This window comes from Pseudorasbora parva, chromosome 5, assembly GCF_024679245.1.
Source record: "Pseudorasbora parva isolate DD20220531a chromosome 5, ASM2467924v1, whole genome shotgun sequence".
Lineage (NCBI taxonomy): Eukaryota > Metazoa > Chordata > Actinopteri > Cypriniformes > Gobionidae > Pseudorasbora > Pseudorasbora parva.
The window spans coordinates 19989934-20009792 of record NC_090176.1 but is presented as its reverse complement, the minus strand read 5'-3'; positions in this window follow the sequence as shown (position 1 = coordinate 20009792).

Genomic DNA, 19859 nt, shown 5'->3' with positions numbered 1-19859 from the left:
TCAGTTATTCGCTCTCCCCCACAAATCTCTGCAGGGAACACCTGCAGCCCAGTGGAAGTTTGACAGTCTTGTTGTACTTAGTATGTAGTTTTGTGCAGAGAGATTCAACAAATTCCCTGAAGAATTTCTAGCTCTATCAAAAACGAAATAAAAAAATATCAAATGACTGAATATATAAGTTATTGTTCTCTTATAGTATGTGGAGTGGTGTTTCCACAAGCACAATTTCACCAAAGACTTCACAGCAGTTCTGCAGGCAAGATTCAGCCAGAACGACCATAGTAGTCGTCGTCCACACACGTGCTCAGAAGTAAAGCTAATTCAAAAATACCACTTTAGAACAATCAGACTTGGGTTGCTTCAATTTATAAGTGTATTACTGAATAATAGAGTATTAAAATAGATACGTTTGTCTGTAGAGCTGCAGCTGTTAGAGCTTTCATTCTCTAGGTCAAGTCATACATTTGTGAAAATATTTTTGTTTTATGTGTGCATGATCTAAGGCAAATGGATAACATTCCCATTCCCTGTGTATGATGGCAAAGGTTTCTCATTCAGAACAATGGAGTACCCTAAGGGTCGAAACATTACCCTAAAGGTGAACCCTGTACGTTAAAAAGTGACGCTAAGGGGTCCTGACAAAGTGTCGATATGTGACGAGTTGGGAGTGAGAATGTGTTGGCCAATCAGATTCAAGGACCAACTGCATGACAAAATTGTAATATTTTATCTTGACACCATTTAATAAGTTACATGCAGCAATGGGTTATGTTGAACTACTGAAGCAATGTTCTGTTTACCAATTCCAAGTATATTCAATTATACACAGAAAAGACAACAACAAATTTCAGTGTGAATGCAATATATCAACTGCTAAGATGTGCATAGAAATACAATGAATATCTGGACCTAATAAGACACTCATGTTTCTCCTGTTTTCTTTTTAATTAAATGTTCTTTTTCATATTAATTACATATTTTTTAATTATATTATCCAATATTAGTGATTCAAAATAAAACCATTCATGATTAATTTATTTTTCAACCTTCTTTGTTGTTGTCCATATCTAAACTGTAGCTGTTTTCCCATTATAAGTGTAAGTATTTAGTCATCTTGTAGACTTTTATTTTGGACTATATAACTTTTTCCAGTATTGTTATGCTACGCTGAAGGTCAGATTTAGAGAGAGCTGAACACTGTCAACAGTTCTACTTGAAATGCTGCCTTCATTCCACTTGTGCTTTGATTATGTTGATTGTAGGGTCCTCGTATAGCAAAATCAATGCCTGGATTTATTTTATGAGAACATTTTGATGATTGCTTATGTCAAGTTATATGCAGATGATTTTGCTATGGAATATATTTGTCATGATGGAAAAATTAGAAGTATAAAGCAGTAGGAGACCAGGGATGGAAGTAACACTTTTTGTTTAGGCATCAGTAACTCAGGTTTGTGTTAGACCTCTCAAAATTTGATACATTGTAGCCATATTTGTCTGTACTACACAATCACAGATTGTGTGAGTTTAACATAAATGTATATATGTACAATGTACACCTTATGTTTGTGGCTGGCTTAAAATAATCATAACTGATGGAAAACTATGCCTTGGGAAAGACAACAGCAGTCTGGCGCTGAGAATAAAAAAAAAAAAAGGATGAATCCTGTGCAACGCTTTCAGGTATGTTCACAAACGTGAAACTTTACACAACAATACAATTCCCATTTGGCCAGCAGCGGCCCTGGAAAGATGTAACATTTGTGGGAATATAATATCATTTATGCAATAACTTTATTGAGAATACACAGTTTTGAATAAAATGAACAATTTAAAGTGACAAAAAAAACCTTCAGTCATTCATGTGATAAACCAATTAGGTCATTCCTCATGCATGATATTAGTAATTGGTTTCTTAAATTGGTTAACATGATAAGGATGTGGTTTCTGTCCTATCAGTGCCACTGGGAAAACAAATTAATCATCCAAGTCGAAGTAGCCACTACTTTGTTCTGCTACAGAAATATACCTCTGTGAAGCTAGTTTAATTGTCTTAATGTTCAATCTGTTTTAGCAGAAACATTATTTTCTATAAAAAAAGGGGGGAATAAAAGGTGCATGTGAGAACATATGCAACGGTGGCATTAAATGCAGTCATGCATATAATGTGCCCGAAAATGGTAACTTGTTTTCGCTTTCACTGATCACTGCGCATTGAATGTTCGTTATACAAGGAAAGAGTGAGCAGACATTTGTGTATTCAGAATACAAAAGAGGGCGAAAAAAGAAGATTACAGTCGGATGCACCAATTTTTTTTTATATGTGTTGCCTGTCTAAACAAAGTCTTAGACATTGAAACATGCTATTTACAGAAGGGGGGGAAGATATTCTGCTTGACATAAAAAGATCAAATATGCTGGATTGCGGATGAGGGTGATTTGGTTCATTATGTTCATTTCCTGTGGAAAAATAGGTTAACAGAAATGGGGAGACAGGTCCTCACGTTCTCACCTGTGGTAGATCCCGTTAGTTACACACAGTGATGTTGGTTCAGACAGAAAATACAAGTGAATATCCCATTAGTAGTTCAAAGAATGAACTATACTTACTTTTGCAAAGACATTTCTTGGAAATAGGCACCGTTAAATGCAGAGCTTCTTAAAGACGGCATGAAACGGAAGTAGCAGTTAAATCAAATCTCATTATTTACTGCCTGCCTGTTATTTTATTCTGTGGAACACAAACGGTAAGTCTTAAGATGCCGTGCAAGAGCTTTGTGAGGGATGACATTGACATGTAAGTTGTAATTTATCGAAAATCATTTCCTCCACTGAGGAACACCAATGTATGTGCAGAATGACTCAAATGTGAGGTCAAGTCAGATTTAACATTGTTATTCGTAAAATGTCATTGTTGCAGCTGAATGCGACGTGCTGGCTTGAATATACAGAATGCAAAATAAGATTTGAAAGCTGCAGCAGAAAATCTAAAATTCTCATTTAGTCATTGCATTCATAATCAAGCAAGTAATATAATCAAACCTCTTAAGGTCCACGAGGACATGGACGTGCTGAAGCTCGCTTTGCTTAAATTATCTCAAAATTACTATCAGATGCAAGTAATTACCTTGACAAACTATACATCATTAAAAAGATCTAAGACTAAAATTATCATTTTTTTTTTACCTCTGTTTTATTCTCAAAGTCTTAAGGCTGCAACATACTCTGCAAGAAAAGAGAAAAAAAGTTCTCGCTTCCAGGGCTGCGAGAACAAAATGAAGTCATGTTGTTCTCTCAGCCCTGGTTTGGGAGTTCTTGCAGCTTGTTCTCGACACATCGCCTGAGCAGAACTTTTTTCTTGCGGGTGTCCGAAAACTACTGTCTGATTGGTCAGACATTTAATGTGGGCGTGGTTAATGTGGAGAAACGCAGATGATCTGCACCTGATTTTCTCGCGAAATATGGAATGTACTGGCCAGAACGAACTTTGTTCTTGTTCTTGCCACCTCGAGAAAACAAAGAAATTTCTTTGTTCTTGCAGAGTATGTTCCAAGCTTTATAGTGACCGTAATGTGTTAATATGTGCCAGGAGTTATGAATATGATGATAGGCGTCGGTACCTTTTGGTTGTAATATGCGCGTCATCTGCTCCCATTTATAAAAAAACAACAACTCCTTTGTCGTCGTCATGAAGACTCTCGACAAAACAACATCCCTCAGGGCTTTTACTTCAAATGTTTGCAGATGTGGAGAAATATTGATAGATTACCATATGTTTGAGTTAAATTTCTATACAGAGAAGTATTATTTATTCAATCTTTATCCAAAATCCGTGGGTGTATCATTATGAGTGCTGTATACTCGGATGCGCTGTGTTTTAAATTCATACTGGCAGCCGGAGGGCGCTGGAAAGCTGTACTTGTCCACATTCAGTCCATATATGGAACATGCAGAAGAAGAACAAACCATGTGACATTCCAGGAACTCTCTGATATAAACAAAGATGCCAGTGATCGCTACACACAGATAGACACGTTTGAAGACAATAAACACACAATCGCGACAATTTATGGTTGGTCCGTGTTCTTTATTATGCCATGTTGGGATGTTTCATAATAGATTATATTTATAATGCAATGCTATTCGACATAGCTTTCATCATTGTGTATTTTCTGTCAGATTTTTGAGCCAAAGCCACGAAATCACAGATGATTATATAAAACACTCGACTTATAAAGTATAAAGTGATATGAAGTAAGTTTTAAATAAAACATGATTTTTATCTTTTATAATTTGTTGTTTTGCTGGTGTGCTAAGCTAACATGCTAGCTTGCCCTAAGATGCACCTGCCACTGAGAAAATACTTTATTTTTATGAAATTTTTTTAAATGTAAAACCACTGAAATGTTTATTTGCACGAAATGTATTTGGTAGAGTCTCGGAGAAGGGGAATTAAGAAGGTTGATTTAGAAATTTTGAATAGAACAGTTTGAATAGAGAGTCATTAGTAATTGCAATGCAGACAAAACAAATAATAATTAGAGCCATAACCAGGTCGCAGAGGTGTGAATGTGTGCTGGGGAGTCAAACTGAATGGGGCATTTTGCACCTGTAAACAATAAGGCAATACATTGTATAAAAGCTCAAAAGACATGGCAATAAACATCAGTTAATATTTTAGAGAAAACACAAAATAAAATCGCATGACATGATCTTGTAAAACATTTAATAAAATTCAGACTTATCATCCAGACTTATCATCTTATCATTCAGAGTTTTAGACTTATCATCTTCAGATTTGAAATATAACATGGTCAGACTTGTGTGCTGCGTCCCAATTCGCCTACTTATACTACGTCCTAAAAGTATGTACTCTTTTTGTGAAGAAAAAGTATATACTTTTGAGTGTGTAGCAGAAAAGTATGCAAGCTTCGGGACATACTACTTCGCCATCTTTAACGGACTCTGTCGCTTAGTTACGAGCATCCCGTCACCGTTTATCTGCCCTGTCAATCATCGTCAGATTCGTCACAGTTCAAATCCTCCACATTCAGATTAATCTCCTGCCGTATCGGAGAGAAATGTAGCCGCTCGTTGATCTGCCATTTGTGGGTCTTTAATGCAGAGACTCTCCTCATGTGTTTGCAGTTTGAATATAATGATGCATTTAAAAGTTAATGGCCAAACATGTCATTACAAAAGTTCACAATGCTGCTGCAGGTGAAATATAATGTGGACAACACTGAATAAATATATTTTTGTCAGGTTAAATATTGATAGGGTCACTCAAACCCCTTTATCTAAACTCTAACCGTCGAACTCGCACATCCGTCATGTTTGTAGTTTTTTGACGCTTTTTATCCGCGTTTGTAGTTCTAATCGAATCCTCGTCCAACTCGCAATGGGTTGTGGGCAATATCAGCCGTTAGAGTGCCCATCGATCCATACTGTGAATTCGGACCGGAAATAGTAAACCATCCGGGAATCTTTGGAATACTCTTTTCAACATACTACGATTTGGGACATACTAATTCTATTTTCGTATACTATTTAGGATGGATAGTATGCGAATTGGGACGCAGGGGTGGCTTTAGCTGTAGTGCATTTGTAGATTGTTTCAAGGCCAACTTCATAAACATATTTCATACAAATACATTTCTAATAACTTTACAAAAACCTTTGAAGCTTATTATAGCTATTTTTGATAATAAAAAATGATTATAATTTTAACTTTACAGTAAACTGCCATGTGTTTGCTTTCAAATGAGACCATAATTATGCTTTTAGTGCAATGCTTTTAGTGCAAAGGATTCATGAACTGTATCTGTTTTAGTCTGAGTATCCATTTCTTAGGATTTTTTCAAAAGTGGGGGTTCAGCCTAACAGGTTAAAAATTACAGCATCATGATTTGATACAACCATGGTTTTGTCATTGGCGTCAAACCTTAACATGTACAAGATTTAGGGTGTGCTCACACTTGTAGTTCAATTCACTCCATTCTTTTGGTCTGGAGCCAAAAAGTGACATATTTAGTCCAGATTTGCTTAGCAGTCACACTGTCATTTTCAACAATGAAATTAAACAACTAGGTCACAACCTATTTGAACAGATTTTATGATGTAAACTGTAAAAAATTCAGGTCTCCAATTGAAAATTTTCAAGTGACTGATAACATCTAAAGTTTTCAGTTGACCGAATTGAATTTCTGTGAATTAAATTGTATCAATTCACAGAATTTCAATTCGGCCAACTGAAAAATGTAGATGTTATCAGTCACTAGAAAGTAGCCTTTTTTTATTTTTTTACAGTGTATATTTTGTGACAGAACCTACACAAAATCCAAACCTGTATGCTGGGTCTGGGATAAATGCACTCAGTTATGAACTCATAAAGTGTTCATGAAATGTCTAAAAACAGCACAAAAAATTTCTCTATTGCACACATAAATTAAGATTTTCTGCAATGAGAGGGCAGTTCTGATGCCTGTACCCAACTGCAATGCGTTATTTAATTTGTACGTCTTTGGTATGTCTAGGATGCATTCATATTTCAGCTGAACTGCACCACAGTTTGCTTGCTGTGCACCCAGGTTTGGATGGCAGTGTTCACACTTATTCAAATGAACCACACTAATAGAAATCAGAGTTAATTTTAATCGAACCAAACCTTCCAAGTGTGAACATATCCTTTAATCCAAATAAGATTAGAGCGCTGCAGCTGAAGAGAAAATAAGGTGCATTCATTACATAGACTATTTCATAATTTTATTGTGCTTTTTATGTTATTTTGGTGGCTCAGAAGCATATGGAAAACATGCTGGGAATTTTGATAAACATTCCACAGAACAAAAATGTGAGAGTATAAGGATATGATGACTGGATTTTTTTTTTTCAAATATGTTTCCTCCACAAAGTATGACCATTTTCTCAGAATTGTCTAGTTATGAATAATGCAGAAGAGACAAGCAAAAATAAACCAAACCATTTTTACCCACAATAGCAAATCCCTCAGCAGTCGCTGGTGCAGTGTTAATTTAAAGATGCCTTTGTGGCTTTAAATGTTTCTTCTGGCTTCTTTTCATCTCTAGCTTTCCATCACTTATTTGTTTATTAAATCCAGCTTTAATTTCCTGCCTGAGGCTTTGCTCAACCATCCAGTAAGGCTCTGCAGCCATCCAGACATGTTAAGGGACAGCTGTCTGCAGAAAAAACAAACTGCCCCGGGAAAAATCCTCATGCCAAAGCCACTTACCTTCATCTGCGAGTCTAGACACGGAGCTGTAACTCAGAGGATGCAGGAATCGCCATTGCCATCCAAGAGTGAATGCCCATATGCCATTCTGAAATCCACATGGAGATGAAAGAGCTGGCAAGTGCTACTTCATTTATCACTGAACTTGGTGGTGCCCTGTCAAGAATATCAACATACATAAATTGAGTGGAATGAAGGAAACATTAATGAGGGAAATATAATGATGGTATATTCAAACAAAGCAAACTTAGATAGATTGTATTTTACTAATAAAAGACACAGAGAACTCCAACTAGGTTTGAACAGCGGGTAGGAACAGATTAAAACAAACAAACAAAATAGCATCAAGATCTGTTATTTTGTTCGTTGGTGGCTAAATAAATCAATGTAATTATGTTAAACCTGGTTCATTTAATTAATGATTAGGGTACAAGCGGGGTGAAAGAACCCCTGGGGTACAAGTCCTATTTGATTACATTTTCTCCCAAAACAGCACATAACTACAAACATCAGCACAGCACTTTCCTAAACACCTGTTTGACACCATGGACTACAAAATATCCTGATCCATGAGGTCAATGCATGCAGTGACAAAAATATAATTCAAGGTATGTTTGTCTAACAGTATTTTGAGACAACAGGCTGCTTTATGATTTTTGTTTTATTGAAGCTGATTAAATCAAACAGATTTTCAGAAAACGTCAAATAAGCAAAATTATATATTGATGGGAAACACTTACTAGATACACTGGATACATTGGAAATGAATGTGTGCCATATTCTGCAATGTAACTCATTGATGTGCTCCATTACTTTACTACAAACAATTACAAAATCAATAATTAAGAAACGGTTATCTTATTTGCTAAAATGTTGTTTTTTTTTATAAAAAAAACAACTTAAATGTTTTAAATATATATATTTAAAAGCTATTTAGAGTATATGTATATCAAATGACTTATATTTGACAAATGGTCAAAGACTTGCAAATGGTGAATTTTAAAAGCTGTATCAAAAGTATTGGTATTATGATGAATTTTGCATAGAGCCCATTTTCAAATCAGTATTGCATGATACAAATTTTGCATATGGTAAATGTACACTGCTCAGGCATAACATGACATTATGACAGATTAAGTGAATGACACTGATTATCTCTTCATCATGGCAAATAATGAAGTTAGTGGGTGGGATATACTAGGCAGCAAGTGAACATTTATTCCTCAAATTTTGTCATAAGCAGGAATAGTGGGCAAGTGTAAGGATATGGCAAGGGCCAAATTGTGATGGCTGGATGACTGAGTCAGAAAATCTCTAAAACTGCAGCTCTTGTAGGGTGTTCCTGGTCTGCAGTTGTCAGTATCTATCAAAAGGTGACATGGTCATGGGCAGCCAAGGCTCATTGATGCACATGGGGGCACGAAGGCTGGCCTGTGTGGTCCGATCAAACAGACAAGCTAGCTCAAATTGCTTAAGTAGTTAATGCTGGTTCTGATAGAAAGGTGTCAGAATACACAGTGCATTATAGTTTGTTGCGTATGGGGCTTACATAAATATAATATATATATTACATGGATGGCCTGGTGTGTGTCGCTTACTTGGGGAACACATGGCACCAGTATGCCTTCCAATGGGAAGAAGGAAAGCCAGTGGAGGCAGTGTAATGCTTTAGGAAATTTTCTGCTGGGAAACTTTGGGTTGTTACCACATGTTACCCCAGCACACCTTCAGGGGTCTAGTGGAGTTCATGCCTTGACAGGTTAGGGCTGTTTTGGCAGTTAAACAAAAATATTATGAAGTATTCAAAATATTAAATATTAATATTCAATATTAAATATATATATATATATATATATATATATATATATATATATATATATATATATATATATATATATATATATATTAAAAAATATTTTCTACAAAATATTAGGAAGGTGTTCATAATGTTATGCCTAATTGGTGTATACACTATATTAAATGTACTTGCATATGACAAATTTGGATTATGACAAATTTTAAATAATAAAAAGTATTTGTATATAATGTGTTTTGCCTACGAGAAACTTTAAAGGTCACATTCTTTGCGATTCCACCTTTCAAACTTTAGTTTGAAAGATTATTCTTAAAAGATGACGCAGTTCCCTCTTTGTTGTTTATGGACCACAACCGGTAAGTGTATTTTATTATTTAAGTCGGTCCGTATAACTGACGTATATATAATATATATAACGTATAAATGACACAAAGTGCAACGCTGTTGAGCTTTGTTAACTAACGTTAGATGGTAATTGAAACTAATCCGAAAAATTTAGCATATAAAAGTGTAGTAATTCATTCAGACACCATCGATTGTTGGTGTTTGTAATGATCAGTTTAAACTACTGAAAAGACAGCTTACCATTCTGAAACATCCAGCAAAAGTCTTTCCTGAGCAGGTTGTAATCGTAAATAATCTTATCGATATTCTCCGGGTCTGATTCCGACTCAAATTGATAAGGCAATATAGACATTTTTGCAATAACATTGAGCGCGCGTATCTACCCGTTATGATAAGAGGCGGGACCTTTCCGGGCAACGTGCTAAGCTGCTGTCCAATCACAGCGCGGGAAGCGCTGGCCTAATCAGAACTCGTTACGTGTTTCTGAAGGAGGGACTTCATAGAACAAGGAAATCATCAGGCCGTTTTTTAGGACAGAGGAAACAGCGGTGTACAGATAAGTAAATTGTGTGAAAAATACTGTTTTTTTTTTACACGCGAAACATGAACTCTTGTTATATTGCACACTGTAAACATAATCAAAGCTTCGAAAACACGCGAAGAATGGGACCTTTAAAATGAAATGTATGGCATACTTATATATGACAAATTTAGTTGCACATTGACAATATGTCAATGTCAATATGTCAATATTGACAATATGTCAATATCAGAGATATCTCTATCAAAACAACCCAATCACATAAAAGCATATAAACAGTACGAGTGTGCAATGTCGTGGAATGTATATATGCCAAAACTCATTTTGGCGTGCACGCACTTTATGGCGTGTATATGACGCTCTTGGGTAGGATGAGGGTGGTGGGGTGGGGGGTTCGTACGTATAATACGCCATAAAGTGCATATCATATGCACGCGAAAAACAGCGTAGCATAGGTACGGCAAAATCAGTTTTGGCATACATTCCGCGACATTGCACACTAGTACTATTTATAAGCATTTCCGTGAGATCTGCCTGATCATAAAATAAATTCAACACTTAAATTATGGAGAATGGATCTTGAGTTAAGTCGTGTTCTCCATCGCTTTCCTTTATGCGCAGAAACTCAAACCTGCTCCCTTCTATCACTTTCATGGACATAACATGAACATAAAAGTACTTTTGAATCGTTTCTCACGAGAGTAGCCTTACTGAACGCTTTAAGGCTGCAGCGTTGGTCACACCACTGACCATCTTTATTACTCATTTGTCCTTTTGGCTCTTTTTCCCAAGAGGTGATTTGACATTAAGCAGGCTTCTAGTGGTTTGCCTGATGACAGTAACATATTGCAGCTTTCTCGGATAATACTCAAGGCTCATTTCATTTTGTTCCAATTATCGGATAACACAAGACTTTCAATTCAAGGTTAAAACACATTCATAATTACAAAGTTCCAGTTCAAAAGTTGGGATAGAACCCAGTGCCAAATGCAGAGATTCATCAAAGCACTTTTGATGTTTGGTCATATTTCCCTGCTTTTTCTCGCTCCCTAAGCCTATGTGACCAAGTGACTATAATAGAAATGCTACTTCCCACATGCAATTTCTTGCTCCACTTATACACCTGCAGGGAAAGCTGTCAGCGAAGCAGCATTTATAATGTCTGGCGAAGCGGACTGCAAAACAACATACAGGCAAAAATAAGTCAAGGGAAAGGGAGCTATTGACTAGCTCTCATAACCCCATAAGCTGAAAAGCATCCGGAAACAGTAAAACACTGGTTAAAAAAGGTGTTTAAAGAATAGTCCAAATCCAGTGGCAAGTCCTCGCCATTTATTTTTTATAATGTAAATCAAATATAAACTGTCCAAGTCCAATGTTGCCAATGTCCAAGTTAATGTTGCCACATTTACCACATTTTTATAAACTCTACTTAAAGGGATACTCCACTGCTTTTTCATATTAAACTATGTTATTCCCTTAACTAAGACGAGTTGATACTGTAAGGGTGGATCGCCTACGGTGGTTCTGACTGCAGGGTTGCCGAACGACTAAAGAAACGTTATCAGCGTGATGGTAGAAAACTGTACATTTCTTGTCTATAACCACCCACTGCAACTTATACCAACGACGGAAATAAGCGCAGTTACAATAGCAAAATATGTGGGAGAGCATATTGTATTGCAATAGGGAGCACTTCAAAGTCAATACCAAACCAAAACTAGTTAGCAAATCATTTATAATTGAAAGAATTTAATGACAAAATCCGGTTATGGTTACACTTAAAATAGTTACAAAATAGATGAATGAGATGAGAAAACTTATACCATTAATCGTACCCAGCATGTGTAGAATGTTACCTGAGAGATAGGGAGAGATAGAGAGAGATAGAAAGATAGAAAGAGAGAGAAAAAGAGAAGAGCCAAAGAAGGCCCTAGAAGAGACAGCCAGAGAAAAAGACAGCGTCAGAGGAAAGAGACCCCCAGAGAAAAAAAGAGAACCTCAGAGGAAGAAGCCCCAGAGAAAAGACCTCGAGCAACAGTTGCAATCTTCTTTTATACATCCCTTGACCATGTGACTGAAACCCTGAGACATTCAAACTGACCAGTCAGACCAGACTTCCCCCACTGTACTACAGGTGTGGCACCATTTGGCCTACAGGCCCTCAACATCTCTTTGTCTTTAGGAATCCCAAACAGCCCCACTGATAAGAGAGAGGGGGGTGGAACACAGTAAAACAAATGTCTTTGTTCAAAGAAAAATATCAAAATATCTTTGATTATTTTGGATTCTTTCAATACATACCTCTCGTGTCTCAGTGCATGCACTTAATCGCTCTGACACGTGGAGACATTTTGATAGCACTTAGCTTAGCCCATAAGCCCAGGGCCCTATTGCACAAAACGTGGATAAGAAACTAAGCCGGGATATCTTGGTGATATTGTCATCTAAATGCAAAATGTAGTACACCGCTGTCGTGTAAACGTACCGATAAATCGAGCCGGGATCACCAAGATATCCCAGCTTAATCCCTTATCATAGTTTTGTGCAATAGGGCCCAGTTAATTTATTAGGTACCAAGCAGAGATCAAGTTAGATGCGACCAAACGCCTCCACGTTTACCCTATTTAAATACAGTTACACAAATAGCTTAACGACCAAGTATGGTGACACAAAATAAAACATGGCGCTTTTTCTAAGCGGGTTTAAAAGGAGAACTATAATGTATGGCGGAATAGCACTTATGAGAGTACTTCGACTCGGCGCAGTAAAAAGTCACGGCTGAAAAATCCTCTCCTCCTATTGACGGAAATGAGAGGGGGAGGGGGAGGGGGAGATTTGAGGGAGGATTTTTCAGGCATGACTTTTTACTGCGCCAAGTCGAAGTACTCTCAGAAGTGCTATTCCGCCATACATTATAGGTTCTCCTTTTTAATCCGCTTAGAAAAGTGCCACATTTAATTTTTTGTCACCATACTTGGTCGTTCAGCTATTCAGGTAACTGTATTTAAATAGGAAAAACGTAGAGATGTTTGGTCGCCTCTAACTTGATCTGTTTGGTACCACAGTGAATGAACTGGGCTTAGTGGGCTAAGCTAAATGCTATCAGATTGTCATCGCGCGTCAGAGACGAGAGAGGTATATATCAACTCGTCTTAGTTAAGGGAATAACATAGTTTAATATTAAAAAGCTGTGGAGTATCCCTTTAAAGAGAAGTCAAATACAAATCCATCTTGTGTTTTTTACATTAACTATATTATTAATGTTCTATATAGTAAAACCAAGTATACATTTCATCTAAATTTCATTAAGCATCTGTACATCTTTTCCAAAATAATAACTAAAGGCAGTAACAGTAGATTTTATTTGAAATTATATTTCAGCTGATGTTCAGCTGTTCTTTTTAATAGGTTAACCTATTTTCATCCGTCATCAAGCTTGGTAAACACTGGTCACAGACACGGCTTCTTTTAATTTCACAAAGCTGATTGCTCACAAAAAAAAAAAAAAAAATGTTTTCAGAGAATTCCTCGTATTACGGAAGAGGATTAGGGCCAAGCAAAAAAAAAAAAAAAAAAAGCATCTCGAGATTAAAGTCATTATAATGCGAGATTAAACTCGTTAAATTTCGAGAAAAAAAGTCGAGATACAATCTCAAAAATAAACTCATTAAATACGTTCTGTTTCAAGAATAAACTCGTTATATTTCGAGAAAAAAGTCGAATTTTACTAGTTTGACTTCGACGTGATACAGTATATAATACTGATATCTCAGGGTATTCTCACAAAAATGCGTATAAATAGTACGAGTGTGCAATGTCGTGGAATGTATACGCCAAAACTCATTTTGGCGTGTCTATGGCACGTTGTTTTTCGAGTGCATATGAGACGCATTTTATGGCGTATAATACATACGAACCCCCCACCCCACCACCCTAAACCTACCCAAGCGCGTGTCATATATACGCCCCACCACCCTAAACCTACCCAAGCGCGTGTCAAATATACGCCCCACTACCCTAAACCTACCCAAGCGCGTGTCATATATACGCCCCACCACCCTAAACCTACCCAAGAGCGTGTCATATATACGCCCCCCTACCCTAAACCTACCCAAGAGCGTGTCATTTATATGCCCCACCACCCTAAACCTACCCAAGAGCGTGTCATTTATATGCCCCACCACCCTAAACCTACCCAAGAGCGTGTCAAATATACGCCCCACTACCCTAAACCTACCCAAGAGCGTGTCATATATACGCCCACTACCCTAAACCTACCCAAGAGCGTGTCATATATACACCCCACCACCCTAAACCTACCCAAGAGCGTGTCATATATACGCCCCACCACCCTAAACCTACCCAAGAGCGTGTCATATATACGCCCCACCACCCTAAACCTACCCAAGAACGTGTCATATATACGCCCCACCACCCTAAACCTACCCAAGCGCGTGTCATATATACGCCCCACTACCCTAAACCTACCCAAGAGCGTGTCATATATACGCCCCACCACCCTAAACCTACCCAAGAGCGTGTCATATATACGCCATAAAGTGCGTATCATATGCACGCGAAAAACAGCGTATCATATGCACGCCAAAATGAGTTTTGGCGAATACATTCCACGACATTGCACACTCATACTATTTATACGCATTTATATGTGTGGATATCTGCATGACTGAGTTGTTCACTTTTTAATTAGACTTTCCATTAACACCATACACTTTTTCAGACCGTAAACACACACTAAAAAAAGGCAGCCGCAAACCAGTCAGCGCGATGTAGACATTGCCTCCTCCCCTGCGATTTCCCTCATTAATTCTCAGTTACCTCTCACCAAACCCACTGTACACATTACGAGTGTCTGTTAAACTCAATGGGCTAAGGGGAGGAAAAAAATACACAGCGTGTAACTTTACCCGCTGATGTCGCTGTAAGAAAAACGGCTCGGGTTATCTATATAACCCTTGTTCCCTGAGAGGGAACGAGCACTGCGTCGGAACGACGATTTGGGGATACTCCCTTAGCATGAACGCGTCTGAAGTATGAATGAAACTAGTCCAATCCTTATTGGTCCTACGTCATGACGTAGATGTGACGGCATACCCGGAAGCTATAAAGGGGAGCCCGGCGCATAGTAGCGTCAATTATCGCGATGAAGCATAACGCTCTCAGGCGATACGCGGTGTGGCGACGAGACGCAGTGCTCGTTCCCTCTCAGGGAACAAGGGTTATATACATAACCCGAGCCGTTCCCTATATCGAGGGAACTTCGCACTGCGTCGGAACGACGATTTGGGGAACGAGTACCCACTAGGCCACACCAAGGATACGCCTGCCCTATTGTGAGCTGGAGACCAGGCACAATTAGGACTGGAGTACCCTGCCGCCGGAGGTCGCAGGGAGGTGTAAGCTGTAAAACCTTATAAATGTGTGCTGAGTAGCCCAGCCAGCCACTTCACAGATGTCCTGCATAGGGACTCCGGACAGAAGGGCCACCGAAGAGGCCATGCCTCTAGTCGAGTGGGCTCTCAAGGCAATAGGTGAAGGCAGATTGCGCACCTGATATGCCAAGGCTATTGCCTGCACAATCCAATTACTGATAGTAGGGGTTGACGCAGGCAGCCCTTTCTTGGGTGAGCCAAAACACACTAAAAGTTGGTCTGATTTCCTCCACTGAGCTGACCTTTCCAGATAGATCCTTAGGGCCCGAACTGGACACAAAAGGAATAATCTCCCTTCTTCCGCCGTCACATGGGGCGGAGGATGAAATGGCTGAAGAACCAAAGATCTGACCGTACTGGATGGAACCTTCGGCACATACCCTGGCCTAGGGTGTAGTACGGCCTTTGCTCCTCCCGGGGCAAACTCCAAGCAGGTTGGCGTGATGGCCAAAGCTTGAAGATCTCCCACTCTCCTGAGAGAGGTAATAGCTAGGAGGAACGCCACTTTAAGCGTTAGATTCTTAGGTTCTGCTGTCTCCAGTGGTTCGAAGGGGGCCTCAGCCAGGCCTTCGAGAACCACTGCCAGATCCCAGGTTGGAACTCTGGTACGCACTACAGGTCTTAACCTACGCGCCCCACGAAGGAAGCGTACAACCAATTGATGCCTACCCAAAGGCCCATCACCTAACGGAGCGTGGAAAGCTCCAATAGCTGCCACATACACCTTAAGTGTGGACGGGGTAAGCCCTGCAGAGAAACGATCTTGGAGGAACTCCAGTACTGAAGCCAATGGGCAGTTAACTGGGTCCACCTCACGTTCTCTACACCAAGTGAAGAAAACATTCCACTTGAGGCTGTACAATCTCCTAGTAGACGGGGCCCTAGAGCTAAGTAAGGTCTCTATAACGTCTGCCGGCAGGCCCTCCTCTCGGAACCTGGCCCCCTCAGGGGCCAGACCCAGAGGTATCAGATTTTGGGGCGGGGGTGAAATATTGTGCCCCCCGCCTGCGATAGGAGGTCCCTCCTCAGAGGGACCTCCCACGGGTGATCCGCCAGCAGCGCTATTATGTCCGAGAACCATACCCGAGTTGGCCAACAAGGAGCTACCAGAAGGAGACTGACTCCCTGTTGCCGAACCCTCTCCAGGACCCCTGGGAGCAGAGCGACGGGGGGAAATGCATACAGACGCCGCCTCGGCCACGTCTGTACCATGGCGTCCAACCCCAGCGGGGCTGGGTGCGTGAGGGAGAACCACAGTGGAAAGTGGGACGTCTCTCGAGACGCAAACAGATCCACTTCCACTGGGCCGAACCTCCTGACAATCGCCTCCACCACCTCTGGGTGGAGCCGCCATTCCCCGGGCCTCAGCCCTTGCCTCGATAGTATATCTGCCCCCTGATTCTGTATCCCCGGGATATACATTGCCCTGAGGGATAACAGTCTGTCTTGTGACCAGCGAAGAATGAGATGCGCCAGTTTGCATAGCGGGCGCGACCTCAACCCCCCCTGGTGGTTCAGATATGCCACGACAGCCGTATTGTCTGTACGGACTAGAAAGTGGTACCCGCGAAGCTCTGGGAGGAAACTCCTGAGAGCCCTGTAAACCGCCATCATTTCCAGGCAGTTTATGTGCCAGGTCGAATGATGGTCCTCCCATAGACCCCTCGCAAAGCGGCCTTCCATGACCGCGCCCCAACCAGTAAGGGAAGCATCTGTTGAAACGGTTTTCCGGCAACATGATGCTCCCAGGACTGGCCCTTGGGACAGAAACCAAGCTTTCTTCCATATACCTAGAGCCCGAAGGCATTTGCGTGTGACTCTGATCATACGGAATGGGTTCCCTCTGGGGGAAAACCCCTTGGTTTTCAGCCACCACTGTAGAGCTCTCATATGTAGCAGGCCGAACGGAATAATGTTGGACGCTGCCGCTAGATGCCCTAACACTATCTGAAAGTGTTTCACAGTGATACTCTGGCCTAGCTTTATTCTTGAGACTACCGCCAGAATGGTCTTGATTCGTGCGGGGGAGAGTTGCGCCCGCATCGAAACCGAATCCCATACTACCCCCTTTCTTTTTTCTTTTTTTTTAGAAAGGTCGTTTTCTGGGCTGGCGCCAACACGCTCTTTTTTGTGTTGAGCCTCAACCCCAAGCGTTGGATATGTGCTAGAACTAATATGTGCATTTCCATGCGCCGAGATAATCTACTAAGGGAATCAGCCTCTCGGGCTGGTCTCGGGTGTTATTTGAGTCTCGTTTCCCGTCCCCTGAAGCGGATGCCCGGCAGGGGACGAAATACGATTTTCGATATTTGGACACTCGTCCCGCCCAGTCGCAGGTCTTACTCGAGGCGACTGGATCGAAACGTGCCCTAGGAAAAACGATGTGGCCCGAAGCGTCTGTGACGGCGGGATTACCACATCGTTTTCCCTTCGAGAGCGTCGCGCGAGAGACAACCTCGGTTGTTCCCGCGCGAGGGGGACCGCTCTCTGAAGCCCTACCACAGCTAGGACTTCTTCCCAGCAGCCTTCTTCGCGAGAAGGACGTTCCTTAGATCGCCCTTCTGCACGGAAGCCTGCTGGTGAGAGCGCCGCCTCTGTTGCCAAGCTCCCGGAGGAGGGGCTCTAGAAGCGACGCTCTCTTTTTGCACCTGACGGTGCGAGGAGCTGGCTGACGGCTGCGGCTGCCCACTAGTGGCAGCCTTTGCTGGTTTTGGCCGACGAGGGAGAAACTGTTGGAAGGCTGCTGACTGTTTTCTCGCCTCCTGAAACCTGTCGATGACTGAATTAACGGCGTCGCCGAACAGGCCAGAAGGCGAGATCGGGGAGTCTAGGAGAAAAGTCTTATCTTTCTCCTTCATCCCCGACAGATTTAGCCATAGGTGTCTCTCCACTGTCACCAGAGAGGCCATGGAGCGGCCGATGGCACGGGCCGTCTCCTTGGTGACGCGGAGAGACAGATCAGCAGCCTTCCTAAGCTCTAATACATCCTCCGGGGAGGGACCTTCTCCCTCGTCAAGCTCTTTTAATAGGTCGGCCTGGTACGCCTGCAATATCGATAGCGTGTGCAGAGCGCTACCAGCCCGACCCTCCGCCATATATGCCCTGCCCACCAACGCTGATGTGTCCCTGTATGGCTTGGTGGGCAGTACCGGGGCTTTTAGGGACGATGCCGATTCGGGTGACAGATAGCTCGCGAGAGCATCTTCCACCCGCGGCATTGTCCCGTAGCCTGCCTCGCGCGCACCCATGACATTAGCATAATCTAATACTGGGGGGTTGGAAATGCGCGCGGAGTATGGTCTATTCCAGGACCTACACAACTCGTTGTGCAGGTCCGGAAAGAACGGCAAGCCCCGGCGAGGCGACTGAGCCCGGCGCGAGAGAAACCGGTCGTCCAGCCTGCTGGATGGCTGGACTTCCTGCCTCTCTTGTGGCCAATCGATATTTAACTTGGCCACGGCACGAGTCAGTACCTCAATAAGCTCCTCTTGGGCGGGTGGGTGCGGTGGTGACATATATGCGGCCCCACCCGCCTCGATGTTGATATCTTCCGGATCCTCGGATCCGGAGAGAATCAACATCTGATTCTCCACCCCGGGGGAAGAAGCCGCTTCGCGGGCTTCCACACGAGGTGGGAGAATCTCTGAACTATCAGAGGAAGATTGAGAAAGTGCCTCGGCAGTCTCAATCTCCGCTGATACGTCCAGCTGCGAGCCCCATGATCTGCGACGCCGCACCGCCTCAGCGGACGCAGGCCCAGAACCACGGGGCTCACGTGGTTGGCCGGCCTCATCAAAGATCGCCAACCGAGACCTCAGCACCCTGAGCGTCAGCAGCTCGCAGTGGCTGCAGGCGGCTCCCTCGAGAGCCGCCTGAGCATGCTGAACGCCCAGGCACTGAACACAAAGAGAGTGCGTGTCCGTTCCTGAGATGTAGCGGGGACACGGATGCACGCACCTCTTAAACTCAGAACTAGACATATCTTCGTTCTTAGGTCTCTAACTGATATAATATATATATATGGGACAGACAACAATAAATAGACAGACAATGTTCAAACACACACAGAGCGTTATGCTGAAGAGCGATAACTGACGCTACTATGCGCCGGGCTCCCCTTTATAGCTTCCGGGTATGCCGTCACATCTACGTCATGACGTAGATTGAGACCAGGACCAATAAGGATTGGACCAATAAGGATTGGACTAGTTTCATTCATACTTCAGACGCGTTCATGCTAAGGGAGTATCCCCAAATCGTCGTTCCGACGCAGTGCGAAGTTCCCTCGATATAGGGAACTAATGAGGTCCCGCTTTATATTAGGTAGCCTTAACTACTATTGACTTACGTCAAAAAAATAAGTGCAAAGTTGTTAATGTGTTCCTATTTTATTGCAAAACACTTCTGCTGATATTAAGGTGATATACAGGTAAAGTTAGGGACAGGTGT